Below are 18522 nucleotides of genomic sequence, written 5' to 3'. Positions count from 1 at the left end.
CTCCTCAAAGGTATAAAAGGATCTGTGGCCGAAGGTGCCCAGTGAAATGAAGTCCTCCTATGCTTAATTGACATTTGAGTGAATTGTTTATGTATGCATGCATCAATCAGAACTAATGACAAATTGAACTCATGGTCACATGCACAATTCTTTTCCACTCCAGAAGATTAATTCTGCTATCCGTTTCATCCTTGCGATCGCTGTGTCCTTGTTAAAAGCACCACTGAGTGGCCCATCATTAGAATAATTAATTGTTCAACCAAGTTGCGCATTCAAAAGGGAGCCACTTGGGTGGAAGCAACAAGAGAGTGGTTAGTGTGGCGGAGGAGGTGGGTGAAGTCAAGCGTGACGCTACAAAACACAAACAGGTTCCTGTTAGGAGCCCAAGCAGCCGTGAAAAAGGATGGCAGAAGAAAAAAATAAGTCTCTATACGGTAGGATGACTGCATGACTCATTTTTCCTAACATTTTATCTGCCATAATGAAAAGAGAGAATTTAAGCAAATTACATTTAACCAATGAGAAATATTGTGTAAATGTGATTTCAACACCTTTTTTTTTTTGCAGCTTTGAATTTCTTTGTTCAAATACCTTAAAGATGTAATATGATGTTTACATGTTTATGATGTTTACCCAGCAACAAAACTGACATTTTTGCAGTGTCATTGTCATGAAAACGGAACAAATCTGAACCTAGATGCAAGGTATTTCTCCTGGCCCCACTTTCTGTTCATAGTTATTTCACCCACCGCAAATACAAACGTATTGATTATTGATCAAAAACAACACTCAAGGCAAAACAAGACAAATGACAAGAGTACAGAACACCTGTGTTCCCTCGCTCAAAGTTGACTCAGATGAAGAGTGACATGCGGTCAATATGCATCTGTTCTATTTTCATCTTGGGTTTTTGTGGCTTAACAGAAACAGGGGACAAAAAACAGATGATATTACCGTAATTTTCGGACTATAAGTCGCGTTTTTTTCCATAGTTTGGGTGGGGGGGCGACTTATACTCATAGACTACAGTAGAATACATTCAGGGCACCACAAAAATATAAACAATCACTTACCAGCAAAAAAGAAAATACAACAATGGTGTCAGATCTAATACGAGTATTATCGAACATACAACCTGAACCTTTTCTAAGATAATAGTGTTATGGATGGCAGTCGCCGTCTGTAAGACTGAGGAGTTTGGAACTGGCGGGTCAAATCCCATTGGAAAAAACATTTGTCTCACGTTGACTGTCTTCGAGTGTGTGTGTGCAAGTGTGTTGGTGTGGAGTGGCACCACTCATGCAAAACCAAATTAAATCATCCATCTGTCCGTCCGTCCATCCATCCATCCAAACACAAATACCACTCATTATTACAAAGAAAATCCTAAAGATAATCCGCAGAAATATTTAAACGGGCGCACGTGCTTCAAACTCCATTTCATCAGACTCGGGAGAAGTGTTTGTTGCTGGTGTTACTGAGGTGTTGTGCTTGATTAAGTGTGGGGACTGCGATGGATGGACACGGCAGGGTAGTCATCTTTCCTTATCTGCCATGTTGCCCAGTCGATAATAAGGACATCTAGATAAGGCCGGACAAGCCTTGTGCACACATTGTCATTCTTCTCAATACGGGACACGGACATACGAATGATCTGCAAACAAAACTGAAGATTCATGGACAGCAAGTAAAACTGCAAAACACACACACTTTTTGTTGAGTCTTGTTCTGCAGTTGTTGATTCCTCAGTTGGTTGTGTTAAATCAGGCAAGATATTTACAAAAAAAAAAAAAGATAACCTAACAAGATCATCTCTGGGAATGCACATGTGTAGCAGGTAGAGTATGAATTGTGTGTTTTATGGAAGACTGACTATATTGGAAACTTGTTCAAAGTTGTACTCGTTTGACATTTTTAATCTCATTTTGATGGTGTTTAGGCTTCATCTCTGAGGACTTCTTTTTGATCTTATTCTGAAATTCAGATAAGCTCTCAGTTGGCTGCTACTTCCTTCCTTTCTTGACATTTTCTTGTCTTGCCATCTTTTTTTTTCCCATTATTTCACCAGAATAGCAGTGTGTATTTCAACACAATAGCTAGCGTGTGTGTGCGCAGTTGGATGACTGGCCAAGGTCTTTGAACACTAAGACCTGGATGAAGGATTGAAAGGCCCCTTGAAACCCCCTGGAAGCCCCTTCAGTCTGCATTGACATCCTCCAGGGGCCAAAGAGTGAGGGAAGAGAGATCAAAACCAGAGAGAGGAGTCCAAGAGGTCGACGTGAAGTGAATGTGTAGAGCATCTACAGTCCAAGGAAGTATACCCGTCTTGTGTAGCATTTTCAAAAAGGGTCGCACGATGAACAAAAAAGGCATCAAAACTGAGAAGAGTATGCAGCTGTGAAATTCTGTCAATTCCTGGACAATGGGCTGAAACATCACCCTCAGGGGCCATGCCAGGTTCGATGGCGTAAGATTTCTGTGATGCCGGAGTTGCTTTCAAACATATCACCCTTGAAAGATTGTCAGCTACATGTTGAACTCCTGAATGTTTAACTTTGGGTCAGTGCAAAATCGGCATCATGTTCTATTTACAGGCCAAAAGTATTTATCTGGAATGTGTACCAAAGAGGAGAACAAGAAAGAATTTTGTAAACTCGATCTATTTTGTCCTAATTTATTTTTACATACACATCGATTGAAAAAAGTCATTTGATGTTGTTGAACTGACTCTCCCGTTTCACAACATACCGAAAAAAAATGCTACTAGTTACATCGCTTGCAGTTTAGGGGCACACCAGGCTTGTTAATTTATATATTGGATTACATCAAGGTTGCATGACTTTCTTTGCGCAAAAGAACCACACAGGATTGTTTGCAGCCAAATCTCTTGAATGGCGAGATTTACATTGTATGCTTCACTGAAGCCAGCCGTCCTATTCCTGTAATTGTACTTTATTAAACATGTCAGTAAATCAGATGTAATCTGATCGGATTGTGTACGAAACCAATTGTAACAATGATATGAAATGTTATGATCATAAAGCTTCAACGCTATGCCAAATATTTTATGATCGCACCAACTCAATATCATTGTCAAATTGACCACCCACTCAGCTACTTAGCATTTCGGCAGTAAAAAAATAAATCAATGAGAAGCCCAAACAATGCAAGATAGCAATGATCAATAGCATTTCTGAAATTCACCACTCGAGGTGAGTGACTTTCGTAACCCGCTATGTCATTGAGCTCTGGTCAGAGCGAATCCCTTCCTGATTCATCTTCTTATAATCTTACTACTAATTCCCATCTGACACTTTCCTCGTTGCTGGAACCCGAGGCGCACAAAAAAAAAGACAAAGAGTGTCAAGAGATCATTTCTCATTTAATTATTCATCTATTATTTCGGTAAGCAGATGCACAGCACGATTAATAATTTGTTTGTAATCACAGGACTGTGAGCTGGGCCGTCTCTCTCTATCCTAACCTTCGTCGGTTGAATGTAGAGCAGCTGAAGACCCATATGGATTTTTGCCCGGAGCCACGTGAGCTGAACTCAAAAAGCGCTTGTCAGAAAAGTCTGCAAAAAGGAATGTGTGAAAGTAAGAAAGGAAGACTGTAGGGTGGACATAAATCTCCAAAAAGGAACATCTGACACAAACAAGGTACCGCTCTGACCCTCGACACGAGGAGACTGAGAGGAAAACAAAAGCGTAAAATGAGGAGGGAGGCAAAAATAACCGTAGAAGGCGCTTTCATTTCCCCACTTTGTACTCGCCTTTTCTACATTTTCAACAAGAAAAATAATGCCCACTTGGAGTGTGTCCGTTGGGCCACAATCTGTCAGCATGCTTTGATGTGCTCATTGCAGCCTCCTCTGAAGTCCTGTACGCCAAGTTCCGCTAACAAAGGGAATAAAATAGGAGGATAAAGAAAGACGAAAGAGCGGCCTGTTTTTGTATTTGGCAATGCACGCCTTGTATTCCTACTGGATTTCTGCCTTCAGCTCTTGTTCCATGCATTCTCATTCCCATCTCAATCTCTCCCTCTTCAGGGCCGATGTTCTCCTCTTGGTCAAAACACAAAGAAAGTTTAATGATCAAACAGGTAAATTTCATTTCAAGATTTTGTTGTCCTTTCTCGGTCCCGATCGGCTGTAGGTTTGAGTGCCAAAATGTACGTACGCACAATTGACCCTCAATGCAAAAAGTGAAGTGCCCACGTCACAGATCTATCGTCTCCCTGTCCAACTTTACATGTCAAGAACCGCGCATTGATTTTAAAGGGAATGAAGCCGCTTCCATTGTTGACAAATTAGTGGATCGGTTGTAACAGGCTGCCATCTCACAGGCGTTGCATTGAAGAAACAAATGTCCTCCTCATTACGATACATCACCGCAACCTCTAAAATTATGAACACATACTTATTTTAGTCGTGTCAAATCCAAGGCTAGTATCAAATAAACGTTCAGGCTAACCGCAGGAAATAAAATGTTTGTTTCCAGCAATTTGCGCTTCTGTTCAAGCTAGCTTTCTGTGGTCTGAAATCAATGTCCGCCCTCAATCTAAGAACGGGGCCTTGCTTCATATCAAAGACAAGCCTGGGTTTTCCATGTTGTGTAAGCCTGTTCTTTTTCCGTTCACTTGACCTTCTGGCACCCTGGCCCAGTTCTGGCTGACAGAGACAACAAAGAGCGATCTCTATCTCACAGATCATTGCGCAACCATTGTCAGGGAAGGCTTAGTACAGAAATAACCAAAGGGCGAAGAGGATGGCCTCATCTTTCACTCAACCTGTTCACCTGCATACTGGGGCGCACTATTATCGCGAGCAAAAGTACCATACCATTTTTTTTAAATGTTGTGTAATTCTGGTTTAGTGAATGCCAAGCTTTTAGTCTGTGCAAATTTGCCATAACTTTGAGTACCAAAGATCCAAAAGTCCTTCAGGCCTATACTTCAACCTGTGTAGGCGTTTCTGTTAGCGCGTTTTGTTTTGACTATTAGTTCATGGCTGGACGGTAAGCAGTCCAAAAAAGCTTTAGCCTAAATATTATGGAGCCATCAGTAAAATAAAGCTGAGTTTCTTATTTCTCCTTCCATCCCACTCCCAATACCGCAGCCATCGCTCACTCGGCCCCCAGGGTTTGTCTATGAAATTAAAATAAAGTGAATGAAGTTTGCCTTTGAAGAATGGACATACAGAGAGAAAGGGCTTAAACGTCAGAATGAAAAAGGGGAAAGTGAGCTGTCGGGGGTCTGGAGGAGAATGGGTGAATGTGAAACGGAGAGATTGGAGGGGCTGTGGGGTAAGCAATGGGAGCGCAATTAAAAGTGCACACACTGGCAAAAATCAGGGTGCTTTCAAGGCACAGTAGCCACAGACCTCTTCGGGGAACTCATCACACTAAGGCGATGTGTTTGAAGATGATGAGAGTGCTACTAACTGATGGTTAAAAACAGTCCAGGAGGTGCTATGCCCCCCTGTTAGCCCACTCTGAGCCCCCTTGCTTTCCTTATTACCGTTATGTCTTTTTTTTTCCCAAAAAATATCTTCTGAAAGCTTCTGAAAAGATTGGACCGCTACCGCCAAAGTGAGACAGAAAAGAGAGTACTTGGAATGACTTCTAGTAGAGAAGGAGACTTGGTGGAGGAACCAGAAAGTTTCGGAAAGACAACAAGGACGGACCTTAGGGTGATAGAGGATGCCGAAGATAGACTTCCATAGAGAAGGATGACACACTGGGACAATTTCTAACGAGTCCTTATTATTCAAAACTCTTATGCGTTTTATACATAGATATTTAAAGATCCAAACATACATGACATTGTACATATTCTGTTCTTGATGTTCATAAATTCTCACAATAAAGACAAAGTGAAAAGCATGCAATTTTGCATATCCTCTGCAAAATTGTAGCCACACACTTAATGTATGACATGGCAAGGGAGGACTTTGAATGGATACACACACGCACACAAGGTTTGCGTGCTCTTCCCTACCCTCCATGCGGTGTAAGGGACAGGGCAGTGCTTTCAGAGGCATGTCAACTGGACACATTAACTCATAAAATACCCCCTCTCCATGAAATATGCAGTGCCAGGCCACAAGGATGGAAGTTGAATATCCATAATTGATGTAAATGAGGAGCTCTCCCACAGCAAACACTGTGCGAATCTGTCCCTCTTTCTGTGTGTGTGTGTCACGTAGGGAAATAGACTTGTGGGCTGAATTTTAAGGTAAGGTCATATCTTGTAGCATCATGCAGTCAAGCTTTAAAAGAGTAGTGATGCAGCTAAGAACAAAAGCAGAACAATGTAACCCAATGTGCCACCGATTGTTGAAACCATGAAATGACGAACTGAATTTATTGAGCAATTTTGGTCAAATGTAACAAAGAAGTGTGGCACAAATTTTTCTTTTTTGACATGCACACAAATTTAAATCTTCCATAGTGACCCAATATGAATTGACTAACCCTAACCCGACAGCTAAATAATGTATGTATCGTCTGCTCTTTTTCAGTTGCCTTGTTTGCCAAGTAGTTGGATGTTTCACTTGACTGGCCTGCAAGAAGGATGAATATTTTACCGAGCATAACCACCATCTCTTTCTCCATCAGCATCTCTGACATGCAAACGAACAAGAAGATCATGTTCACATGGGCGAAGTGAGGTAAGGGTGAAAGCACGCGCTATAAATGATCGGACTTCGGACTTGCCCTTCGAACGAACGAAAGAAAGAAAGAAAGAAAGAAAGAAAGAAAGAAAGAAAGAAAGAAAGAAAGAAAGAAAGAAAGAAAGAAAGAAAGAAAGAAAGAAAGAAAGAAAGAAAGAAAGAAAGAAAGAAAGAAAGAAAGAAAGAAAGAAAGAAAGAAATGAGAATCATTAACTCATGTATCTGATTAAAAAAGTCAGATCTGTATCCACTCCAACATTTTATTCGACACCGCCAACAAAATGTACCAATCAGTCCAACTTGGCAATTTTGTCACTGTGCAATAGCCTGTTACATGAACCTTGGGCCTATTTTCAAGTGAGGACTGAAACTGATGACAAATGAAGTGACATTTTGGGCTGTGGGATAAAAAAAATATTGCGCAAGCATTTGGAATGACTGTCAATCAAATCTCTTGGACCACGTTAAGACTGGAAAGACCATTTCAAATGTTTTCGTCTGCAAACAAGGCTGAATCAGTGCTGACAACAGTTTCAAACAGCATATGTGAGAAGCGCACCACTCACTTTTGGGAAGGAAAGGAGGAACCTAACAAGCCTGTGACTTGGATATCAGGAATTGTGTACTCCACATTGATGTAATTTGATCTTAGATTGAAACCCAAATTCCAAGTCCAATCCTTTTGTTGTCGTGCAGTTGTGTTATGAGCACAAAAATAGCATTGAGATTTTGTGGAATTTTTTCATTTCTCCAAAAATTTGAAAAAACATTTTTGAAGAAAATTTGGCTGATCTCAGCTCGTTTCCAATAATTTTACCAAACTTTTCTCACAAAGAAGTTACAAACCCAACACCAAATGTGGACGTCTATCTGCATCTCTGAGCTTTCCAAGTACGTATTCCCTTCCCGTGTTCTCCATGCTAAATCAATGGGCACTTTGTCTTGCCTTTGACCTTGCGCATTAAGCAGCCAGCACTAGTGGATAGAATCACCTCGCTTCTTTTCTACAATGACTTCAAGGTTATTGTTTTATTCAAGCAGAAATGAAGGAAATGATTTGTTTGTGACAAACATCCCCCTCCCACCTTCTTATGTTGAATAGCAAGCTTCTAATCAAGACTGAGACTTGACTGCAGTCTTGATTTTAATCACCCTCACATAGTCCCTTGCCAAATTCCTAGAGGCTAATAGCCATTAAAAATTTAGCAGCAATTCCTCACCTTGTGCAGTGCAGCTATTTGTTGTCCGGCTTTAAACTGTGTAAAATAATATATTATTGAATTCTGGGGGAGGAGAGTAGAGGGGAGGTAGTAAGAGAGAGGGCAAGCCACAGAGGGAGACCAAGGTCGGCTCGTTTTGCCTGAGGAACTGTCGATCAATATCATTTGGTCAATAACTTCTTTATTACTACCACTATCACTCCAAGCACTTTTTTCCCCTCTCAAGCAGCCTAAATACTGTTCAAATATTGAACCATGTGCTAAAGTAAAATGTGAAGTCCTATCACATACAAGTTAAATAGATGTTGTGCTATGCTAATGTTGACTATTCAAACATTCATTTCACAGAGAAAGAAATGCAATGTGTGCTTCATCTCCATCTTGTCAATTCCTCTTCATTTTTATTTTACTTATTGATTCTATATGTTTGAATAATTATTGATTCAGGGCAAAGCTCACGAGTAACTGTTGATTCTGTATTAGAGGTATTAATTCCTTATTTGAACATTCGGCCTTGGGGATTTTGTATTTGATGGAAGGGTGTATATTAGTAATACCATTAACAAAATATAAAGGAAACATTTTTTTTATTAAATTTGTTGTAGTTTATTCTATCTCAAAATAATTGTGTCAATGTTCATGTTTAGTATTGTATTGTTTAAAAAGTATAGTATACATGTAGAAGTGGAAGGAAACAATCACCCCCTTACCACTCAGAAATAAAATGAAAAAACAATCCACTGATGGAAATGCACAACATAATCCACTATTGTTTCAGTTTTCTTTTTGGGGTTGACTAGATCCTGCTAGATCCTGCAAATCCAAGTGTGCAGTTTATTCATCACCTTGTTGGTAACATAGCACATTGCCTCAACTGGAAACTGGATTAATGAGAATGAGCCGCAGCAGTAAATAAGTGGGCCATGAAATTAAAACGATAAACTGAAAAGGCTAAAAAGCACTTGGAAAAAGAGACAAAAATGGCTTCAAAGTTACAGTTAAGTACAAGAAATTGTGTCCAGCAGAAAATCTCAAAAATCACAACAATTGTATCAATCATAGTAGCTTGAAGTCACACACAAACACACCAGAGTGTGTTGAATGTGTCTTTTACTTTGCATTACCAAGTGAGTAGCCAAGCGCCTGAGGTCGGTTTGGTTAGCCGTTTACCACACAGTTAGTTCTGTGTGGGTATCCTCCTTGCAAGTGTTTTCCTTTTGTGTCCATTTGTTTCCCATACATTCAATTGCATGCCCCCGGTGCATCTGGAAATCCGGTGACTAGATGGACTTGATTTTAGACTCACTAAAAGCAGGTCTAAGTGGTGTACTGTCATCTTGGTGGATTGAATGAAAGCACAGGCTGACAACTTCTGAGCTCCACAGACATGTGTGGTGGATTTCATTATTTCATTCATAAATCTGACAACACCACGAGGCAATCACTCTGAACCATTGAGGAAATAAAGTCATTGATGGAATTATCATTATCTTAAAATTATTATTAATAGCACCCTCTGACCATGCGGCTGGCGTTGGGAAGCATGCGGGTGTTGGATTAATGTCTCGATCACGTCGATAGCGTCTAGGGGGGGCCTTCCATCGGATTTTGCACGTTGAATCGGCATCGTAACGTTGGGACATTTGATCACTCTGATTGGCTGTTACCTAGCAAATCGGTTCACAGGCTAAGAACAAAAAGTGACGAATGTAGATTAACAGTAAGCGATGGAAAGCCTTGAGAATTTCACTCATTCGTCAACCTCCCCATTGAAAATCAAATTAGTTGTTTCATTTGATAATCGGGGCAGAATTGAGGTGAGAAAAAAGGCCGTCCGGTGGCTTGCATCCATTCAAGTCACGAATATACAGTACAATGCGGCTCGCTCACTGACACGGATAAAGATGCCAATTTCTATGTAAAAAATGGTCATTACAACATTAGGTCTCTGGTGGTAGGGTTGTGAAGTTCCACATGGCTAATAACAGCACTGAATCTCCTCAGGACCCTGATCTTTTATTCAAGTCAGCCCTTGTGCAGTCCAACAAACTTCATTTATATTACATGTCCTAGTCAGCAGTATGAAGGGATAAATTAGCATACAGAGTCGCAGACACAGTGATTACAGGCTGACAGGCGACTTACACGCCCCCTGCAAAGAGCCGAACATGTCTTCATTTTATTTTTTCCCCTCTTTCCTCTGTCCTTCGATGGCCCGGAGCAGTTGATACAAGGGTTTATAATAGAGCAGAACACAGGAGAGATGAGGCGAGGGGAGCTTTAATAATGAATGGATGACGCTGGTGATGGGGGGGAAAAAAAGGAAAGCAAGATGGAAACGACAGAGAAATAGAGTTTTAATTAAAGTGGATTTTTTGCTAAAAATTGTGGCGGGAGTATTTATATTTTGATGGGTGAAGTAGCAAAGTAGAATTTTTCTGCTTTATTAGAAGATTGATTTGATTGTAGCAATCGTTCAAATGCCATAATCAACAACGCTGAAAATATAATGAAAAAGTAAAAAAGATTAGTTCACTTTGGATTTGTCCATATTTTGAACACATTTATTTCCACATAAAAAAGGAAAATGAATGAATTAGTTCTAATCTCACACGCAATCTTTAAACATTCTGACCAATTTCTTCTTTGGCCATGTCAAGGTCTGTCCCTCCTTCTGATGGTGGTGAAAGGAGTCGTTCCATATGTGGTCATGCCCACGATGGTGCAAAATGCCCATTGCGCCAAGCTCTGTGCGTCTGAGAAAATATTCAAACAAAGTATAGTCGTCACTGCGTAGATTTAGACCCCGCCTTGTGCCAAACTTGTGAAAAAATAAAAATTGTACGTGTGTGTGTGTGAGGGGGGTCCTTGTGTGAGGGCAAGAGCGCAAGAGAGTTTCAGGAATGAGAGAATGTAAATGGGGGGTTGGTGTGTGTGTGTGGAGGGGGGGGGGGGGGGCTGCAGTAATGTATTCAGGACAGGCCTGGCTAACCACTGCTATCAAAGGGACCTGCCTGACGAACTGTAATAACTGGAAAATTATTTTGATAGCCTGAAACAATCTTGGATATCACAGAACTTTATTAAAATAATATCAAATCAAATTAGCCTGTATCCCCATAATGAATTAAGTAACAGGTTACGCCGATATTAATCTCCTAGCTGGCTCGCAGGCATGACGGCTCCAGCATTTAATCAGGGCTGCGGCTCTCTCCCTCCCTTCCTCCCTCCCCCTACTTCATGGGAAGGTCTTTTAACACACACATCCAGGAGAAATCCTCCACGAGCTGACAGCCTCGTAGCCATGTGGCGGTAAAAAGAAAAAAAAAAGCTTCAAAGACACGCTCTCTCTTTCTTTCAAAATATTGTTCATTTTGCCCCAATTCCCTGCATCGTCACATACCCCCGTTGAGGTTATTCAAGAGCAAATTATGTGTCTTTGAGGTCTGTGTGTGAAAGGGGGAGGGGGGCAAGCGGGGTCTCTGGAGAACTGTGATTAGCAGCTGACCCAAAGGGAGAGAAATTAGAAGTGTGTCCGGGTCGCTGTGGCTCCTGCACACACCCCGTGCTGCACTCCTGTTCGTACCAAACAAATAGATGTTTGCCCTCTCATTGATAAGTGGAATTTAATAGATAGAAAAAAAAAAGGATTATAACTTCAGACCCAAAGCTGCACAAGAAAGATCTCCTTGTAAAAGCTCCCGGTGTTATCAGTCTTCTATTCATCTGTCATCTCTAAATGTAACTTTTGAACATGAACCTGAACAATACAAAGACATGAAATCCATTATTCAACAAAAACATTACTGAATGGACCTGGTGATGCTTCTGAAAACTTTTGCTACATGCTTCAGTATTTCATCCATTGCTACATATGAAATTGTAAGTATCGAGTAATATTCTAATCTAAAACACAATATGTGTAGTGTATATACTGTATTTTCCGACTTTCTTTCGGCTCTTTAAAACCAAGAAATGAGCACGTTCCTTGTCACATCGCTTAAAAAAAAAATCTGATGTCAGTTGACATCAAGGCACTCCTTGGCCTGCATTCTTGAACCAGGTCAGAAAAGGTTGGGGGCAACACTTCCATTATCACCACGTCTTCGGAAGAGTGGAAAAGCAACCACACAGGGTGGAAACAGTCCCACAAAAAATTTTTTTAGAGCATCGGATGGCAGAGGAAAGACACTATATTCCAAGTGTTGTCTATCAAGTAGGGCTCAAGAAGAGGTGAAAAAGGAGAAGCTCTTCTGCCTGTTCCTCCCACCACCTCTGGTCTCCCTTCACCCCCTTCTCTTGTCCTCCACCTCAAACCCCCTGGCTGATATTGCTGTCGCTTGGCTCTTATCTGTCCCCTGCCTGCGTCTTTCTTCACCCCACCCTCCTCCTTGTTGTGTTGCCCGGCAGACTGCGAGCGCAGCCCACCTCAGGGTGGGAGTGATGCTAGGGACACTAAATCTTTTGATGCAGCCGTTTGTGGAGATAGCATCTGAACTTGCCGTGCCTTTGCCAGGCAGCGTTGACAGATGTAGCAAGACCCCTTCCACTGCTCCCAGCTATTGGATATCTATTACTGCTGGTACTGTGTGTGCATGTGTGTGTGTTGGGGTGGGAGCGTGTGTGGGAGTGCGATATCCGAGCAAAAGGTTACACACAAATGTCTTCAACAACAAATTTGTCACAACTATCAGAACGCACACACACATGCGCACGCACACACACTCTAACCGGGTTTCCAACAGCGTGTACCCAAAATAAGTAACATCACTCAAATTCTCATATTCATATCATCTAAAGCCATCTTTCCTATTAAAGTCCGGGGCACTTTGAGAAGCAATTGTGAAATATGAACCTTTTTATCTCTCAATCCAGGTACATTCATCCCTGCACGTCGGAACATGTGCGCCCTTGAACTTGTGCACTTGGCATACGCACACACCCTGTGCTCAGTAGCTTTGGCATTTTATGGTGTGAAAGAGTGACATATTTGGTCTGGAAATAGATCTAAGAGAGCGAGTGACAAAACCGTCACAAAGTGATGCATTTACCGACTGTCCTGGCGTCCATATGGTGACACGTTTCAATGACAACATGTGGACTGCTGATATCTGTGAGCAAGTGGAATATATTCTGTGTAGCACCTCGAATAAATACATGAAATTACACTGACTTCTCTAATGGTTCGGCAAAAGCTCTCCATGCACAATGCAGGTGATGTGTGCTTGATCGGCTGGCCTAAAATTACACACATTCCTCTTGAATTTTGTTTTCTGGAAAGATTATGCACCTGTGTTCTTTTGTCATGAAGGGTGCATGATGCGTGTGACTGATGCATTTGTGTTTACGGAAATACTCTTTGAATGTGGGTGTGTGTATTTGTGTATATGCGGTTTCCTCCAGAGGGGTATCCGTGTGCCATCTGGCAGCTCAGGAGGATGAGGAAGCTGGGGGGGCTTCCCGTTATGATGGCTCCTCCGCCCCCCTCTGCAACCCCAATAGACCGCTGTATCCCTTACCCCCTTAAGACACGCATGCAAAAACATGCACACATGCTGCATTTGTTGACAGACTTTAAAGTGTGAACTCAAAATTGTATGTTTGTATTTGTATACAAATAACCTTAGACAACTCACTGAATAACAAAAATAATTTGATGATATTGTATCCTCAAAATGTATCAAGATTAAAAAAAAAATATATATATAATGCAGAAAGTAGTTGTTAAAAACATTCTTCAAGAGACCCTTTGGGGCACAGACTGTAAGCTGAAGAACGTTCATGGAATTGCGTGGACGGCAGCCCAGGGGTGGCTAATGGTCATCGTTTTTGGGAAACAATGATGGTCGGTAAATATCTATCTATCCATTCTCGATACAGCTGGATGCCACTGGGAGAAAGGCAGTACAACCTGGACAGATTGCTAGGGAATCACAGGGGCTGACACCTAGAGACAGAAAACCAAGCTCAACAATTGGCCTTGCTGCATGATTTTGGTCTGTGGGAGGAAGCAAGAGGACCCAGAGAGAAGGAGGATAGAAAACAAAAATCTCTCACGGTGTTTGGAAAAAAAACTCACCACTGTGCAATTGTGCTACCCAGTCACTAAATGCTATACTTTAACTGGAATTGATTCTTTCGACCCGCAGAAACAAGTTGGCTTCGCTGCATGAACATTTCAGCAGGTGGGCAGAATATGATAGGCGATGGAAGTTTATAGAGGTCCACCAAACTTACAAAATAACAAAAGCACTCAGCTTCACAAACCAGTGCAGTGGATTTTAACCGTATTCCATTTGACGCTTTTGAATTCAACAGATATGAAAATATATCTCTTAATAGAGTGCTCGACCGGGTGTAATTTCACAGACAAGTCGCTGTATTTAAAAAAAGGGTCGTGTGCGCAGTTGTGGGCGTGAACACAGCGAATGACCTCATTCACTGACAATCCAAGCAGCCTCTCTCACTGTTGTCATATTTATGAATCAAATTGATCAAAAGCAAGCAAAACTTCAAGTAAAAACCAACTCCAAAAGTCATTTGAGGAACCATAAGACTTTTATCCAACATTTCACAGAGCGGTCAGCCAAATTCCCAAAGAAGGCTTGCACTTGCGTGACCATCCGGATACGCCAGCATTTCGGCATGCGCCATCTGCGAAAAGAGAGCCCTGTGTCTTTGGTGGAAAGCATTGTGTGATGTTGTCTGTCTAATATGCTGATGTGTGAATGTGGCAGTTGAGTTTGTTTTACCCTGAGTATCAATGCAGGTGCCTGGGGAGAACAGTTGTGATGCAGTCAGCCAGATAAAGACCACCTGGACTACAAGAATAAACATCCAACCAGCTTTGCTTTAGAAAGTCAAGATCAGGATCACAATCTGCTATATACTGTACATTTACGGTGGGTTCAATAGTTTTAAAAGCAAAACCATCCATCCAATTATTTTCTTACAGCATCATATTATCCTCTTCAGTGCGACACCGAAGCTGGGACCAAATCCAACCGAGTTTTAATTAATTTTAGAGTAAAACGAGAACTGTATGGGGACCATTTCCTATAAAAACATTAGTAGTTTGTTATAGTTAGTCCCCGCCTCTACAGAAATGTAGTTATAAAATTGAACTTCCAAAATGATGGAACTTTTATCCTATTTTAATCCAAAACAATCTTTTGCCTACACCTGTCAGTCACAGCGCTAACAGACATGGGGCAATTTATATTCCCCAATTAATCCATATAGGTGTCAGCATGAAAGTACTCACCCTCACTTACAGACACTTTCAGACACAAAGATGTAAAAAAAGAAATGCCAGGTCCAAATATCCTCTAACCATCTTTAAGCTGCATCTCCTGGCCCTCTACTTCACCCAGGCAGCATCATGCGAACAATTGGCTAATGAGATTTAAGGATGGGGGCCTGATCGGCTGCCAAATTACTGCCAGCCAAGATAAAATCTTCTCCCATCTTGTTCGCGCTCTCTCTTTCCTCCCTCGTTTCCCCCTCTACTTTTTCTGTTTTTTATTTTTTTTACACCCACCCATATTTGTCATTCAAACCAGCTTTAATGGAGAAAGATCTATGCATATGTAAGTGACAGAGCTGCAAGCCCATTACCGGCATTCAGTGGAACACTGTGGAGAGGGCCTCTCCAGGCTTGGATTACTGACCATTAGGGCTTATTTCTGCACCGTCTCGAGGCAATTATTCTTCAACAATCCCCCATCACTACCCCACCCGTTTTAACCATTTCACATCTCGTAGAGTCACATCTTGAAGAGCCTCTCTCGGCGTAAACGTCGGCCCGGATGGCGACTTTTTTCTACGTGTGTTGTTCAGAGCCCCTCACGTGCAGCCAGCGTGGTGGGCATGTGGAGGTGGGCCTTGACGAGGATATTGATGATTTCGATGATTTGAGTCTGGAGAAAATAACTCCCATTGTGTGGAAATACACTTGTAATTAAGCTTGTCATGAGGTACTGCTTCATTACTTATGAGGTCAGTATAAAAATAAAAATGTGGTGATATATTTGCTAGTTATTATAATACATTTCTTGTGTGGATTTGTGGCATAAAAAATAGAAAATCAAAATAATAGCCTATTATACAAGTAAAACTGGAGGGGGGAAAAAAAAAGTGTTTCAATGTGTGTTCCATTGTCTCTGTGTGTGTGAGCGTGTGTGTATGCAAGTGCGCATGTGGAGCCAGGTGAAGGCTTTGAGCAAGCGGTGACCTGTTTAGTGCACAGAGGCACAGTAACCTAAAGGCTAGTTAATATCCACATGACCTTGGCACATCTCCAACAGCTGTGACCTAGCTCCCCAAAACTTAGATACAAAAATAGTTATGCACTAACCATAAATCCAAGACTTCATTGTAGTTTGGCAGGGCTTCCAAGAATTTTGACACCCCCCCCCCCAAGAGGACTGACAGCAAATGTTTAAATGCACTTTCGAGTTCTAATGCAGCTGAAGATGGTTGGAAAATAACATGAAATATGTTGAACAAATTAGTTTGTTCAATGAACAAAAGTAAAGAAAATAATACAATATATCAGTAACCATGCACAGATTGCAAAAAGTTGTCACCCTCGGGTAAAATACCAGCTTTTGATTCATCGACCACAATCATCTTTCCTGGTTTGTGAAATACTCAGCAATATAAGCATGGTCACGTATTTTAAAATAAGATCATCAATCCCACCTCCGTGGTTGAGGCCATGTTGCACCTTTATGGGCCTTCCGGTGCACCTGCTAAATTTATATCAGAAAGTGTTAAAACAAAAAAAACAAAAATAACTCCACCCATGCACACTAACCTTGAATTTGAACCCAATGAAACTTCAGGTCATTCTTAACTTCAGGTATTTCTAACTAGAGGATAAAGTTTATACAGAAACCATGTATTAAATGCATACACGTGAAAACCACACGTCACATACATTAGATGAAATGTGTATGATGAAATGATCCCGATACAAACACATCAAAGTTGGGCAGCTCAATTATTTAAAAGACCGGGAAGTACATCATTAAGGACACGGTAATTATTCTCCTTCATGGTGAAGTTTTTATTAAGGCATCTGCATTATGCTTTCTTTCCACAGCGAGATTAATATTCCAGCTGTAGAAAAGTAATGCCAATAACACCCCAGTCATCCATAATTGAAAAGCATGGGGAATTTGTGAAAGGTTGCACAGGATGACAAGGTGGGGTTCCAAGGCTCCAGGCGAGATTGATTTCGTTGCGGATCACGCACAATTGTTTATTAAGTAGTTGACATAACAGAAAATGAATTACACAATTCATGACTTTGGTCAAAAACAACAAAAGGCTTGTCGACTGTAAATTAACTGGCGCCAATTAACTAATCACATTTTATAGTTATTAATTTCATATCGTGTTATTGTTCAAGTTCACATATATGTCTGCAGGAAGAAAAAAAAAAGGAAAAATGATTGTGGGTCTTGTGAGACGCAAGAGGGGATGGTCATGTTGTATTGACGCCGTTTGTAATCAAGATGCATTTTACATCGAAAATGCACGAGTTTATTATTCGATATTTCCCTCAAACACAATTCCTCAATCGATAATTCTGCACAAAACCTGTAATATTTGTAAATTCACTTTGCCCTTGTTTTAAGATGGTAGATGCTCCAAATTGCATACTTGCTCTGTTTAGCATCCTTACAAAGCCTTTTCCCATACTCTTACATGGAGTAATGCATTGCTCCCTCCTCGTCCATTCAATCGAGAGTTATGCTAATAAGTTAACAAGTGTCATTGTGTCGCTGTAATGTAACATGGCCTGATGCCATATAGCTCCCATAGCATAAGTTTATGGTAACAAGCTAATGAGTTCAATCTGCTTCTGCGATAACGGCCTAAAGGGGCACACTGCAGACTGTTCAAACACGAGTTAAATGCTAACAAGCTGCTACTGCAGTCCATTACTGGAACATGAACTCTTCCTAGTCACTCGAAGCAACCTCATCACCAGCATTCCAAAAATTAAGCTGAGATAAAGAGGGATTTAAACACTTTCAAAAGGTTTGTTGTGCTCAGAGCCAAACTTATTTCAAGTAAATGCAATTCTTAATTAACTCTGGAGTTCTACAAATTAAGTGCATGAAATTATTATTATTATTATCACACAACTAATGGCATCAACCAATTTGTTTTTTAAATTGTTTGTCCTCATTATGACAGATAAGCTGGAGTCTATGGTTGATAACCCTGGGCAAAAAAGGCTACCTTCTGGACTGGCCACAGATAGGGCACGTAGACAAATAACCATTCACACTCAACAAAATGCCGCATGAGTGTATGACAGAATGGCCATCAAAGTGCAGGGAGATGCCAGTTTTCATCAGTCAGATAAATAAAAAAATAAAATTTTCACAACCATCGCTTTACATGTGCTGTATATGTTTAATGATACTTAATGTTCATGTGGGCTCCAGAAAAATATATACAGAAATTATATTGAAAAAAAAAATATACAGTATATAAAAAAATGTATAAAACACTGCCAAAGGTCATATTATTATTATTATTATTATTATTATTATTATTATTATTATTATTATTATTATTATTATTATTATTATTATTATTATTATTATT

The 18522-nt window shown here is 40.7% G+C and overlaps 1 long non-coding RNA gene across 1 annotated transcript; it reads left to right on the top strand.

Annotated features, from left to right (window-relative positions):
* Nucleotides 1–321: 321 nt before the first annotated feature.
* Nucleotides 322–13368, top strand: LOC133158735 (uncharacterized). The gene is made up of 5 exons (XR_009715277.1): nt 322–434; nt 3451–3662; nt 4052–4104; nt 6524–6673; nt 12772–13368. It is a non-coding gene; the product is annotated as an uncharacterized LOC133158735 (long non-coding RNA).
* The last annotated feature ends 5154 nt before the right edge of the window (nt 13369–18522 follow it).

The sequence above is a fragment of the Syngnathus typhle genome, linkage group LG8, assembly GCF_033458585.1.
Source record: "Syngnathus typhle isolate RoL2023-S1 ecotype Sweden linkage group LG8, RoL_Styp_1.0, whole genome shotgun sequence".
Classification (NCBI taxonomy): domain Eukaryota; kingdom Metazoa; phylum Chordata; class Actinopteri; order Syngnathiformes; family Syngnathidae; genus Syngnathus; species Syngnathus typhle.
The sequence above is the reverse complement of the archived record's forward strand: the minus strand, read 5'-3'. Positions and strand labels throughout refer to the sequence as shown.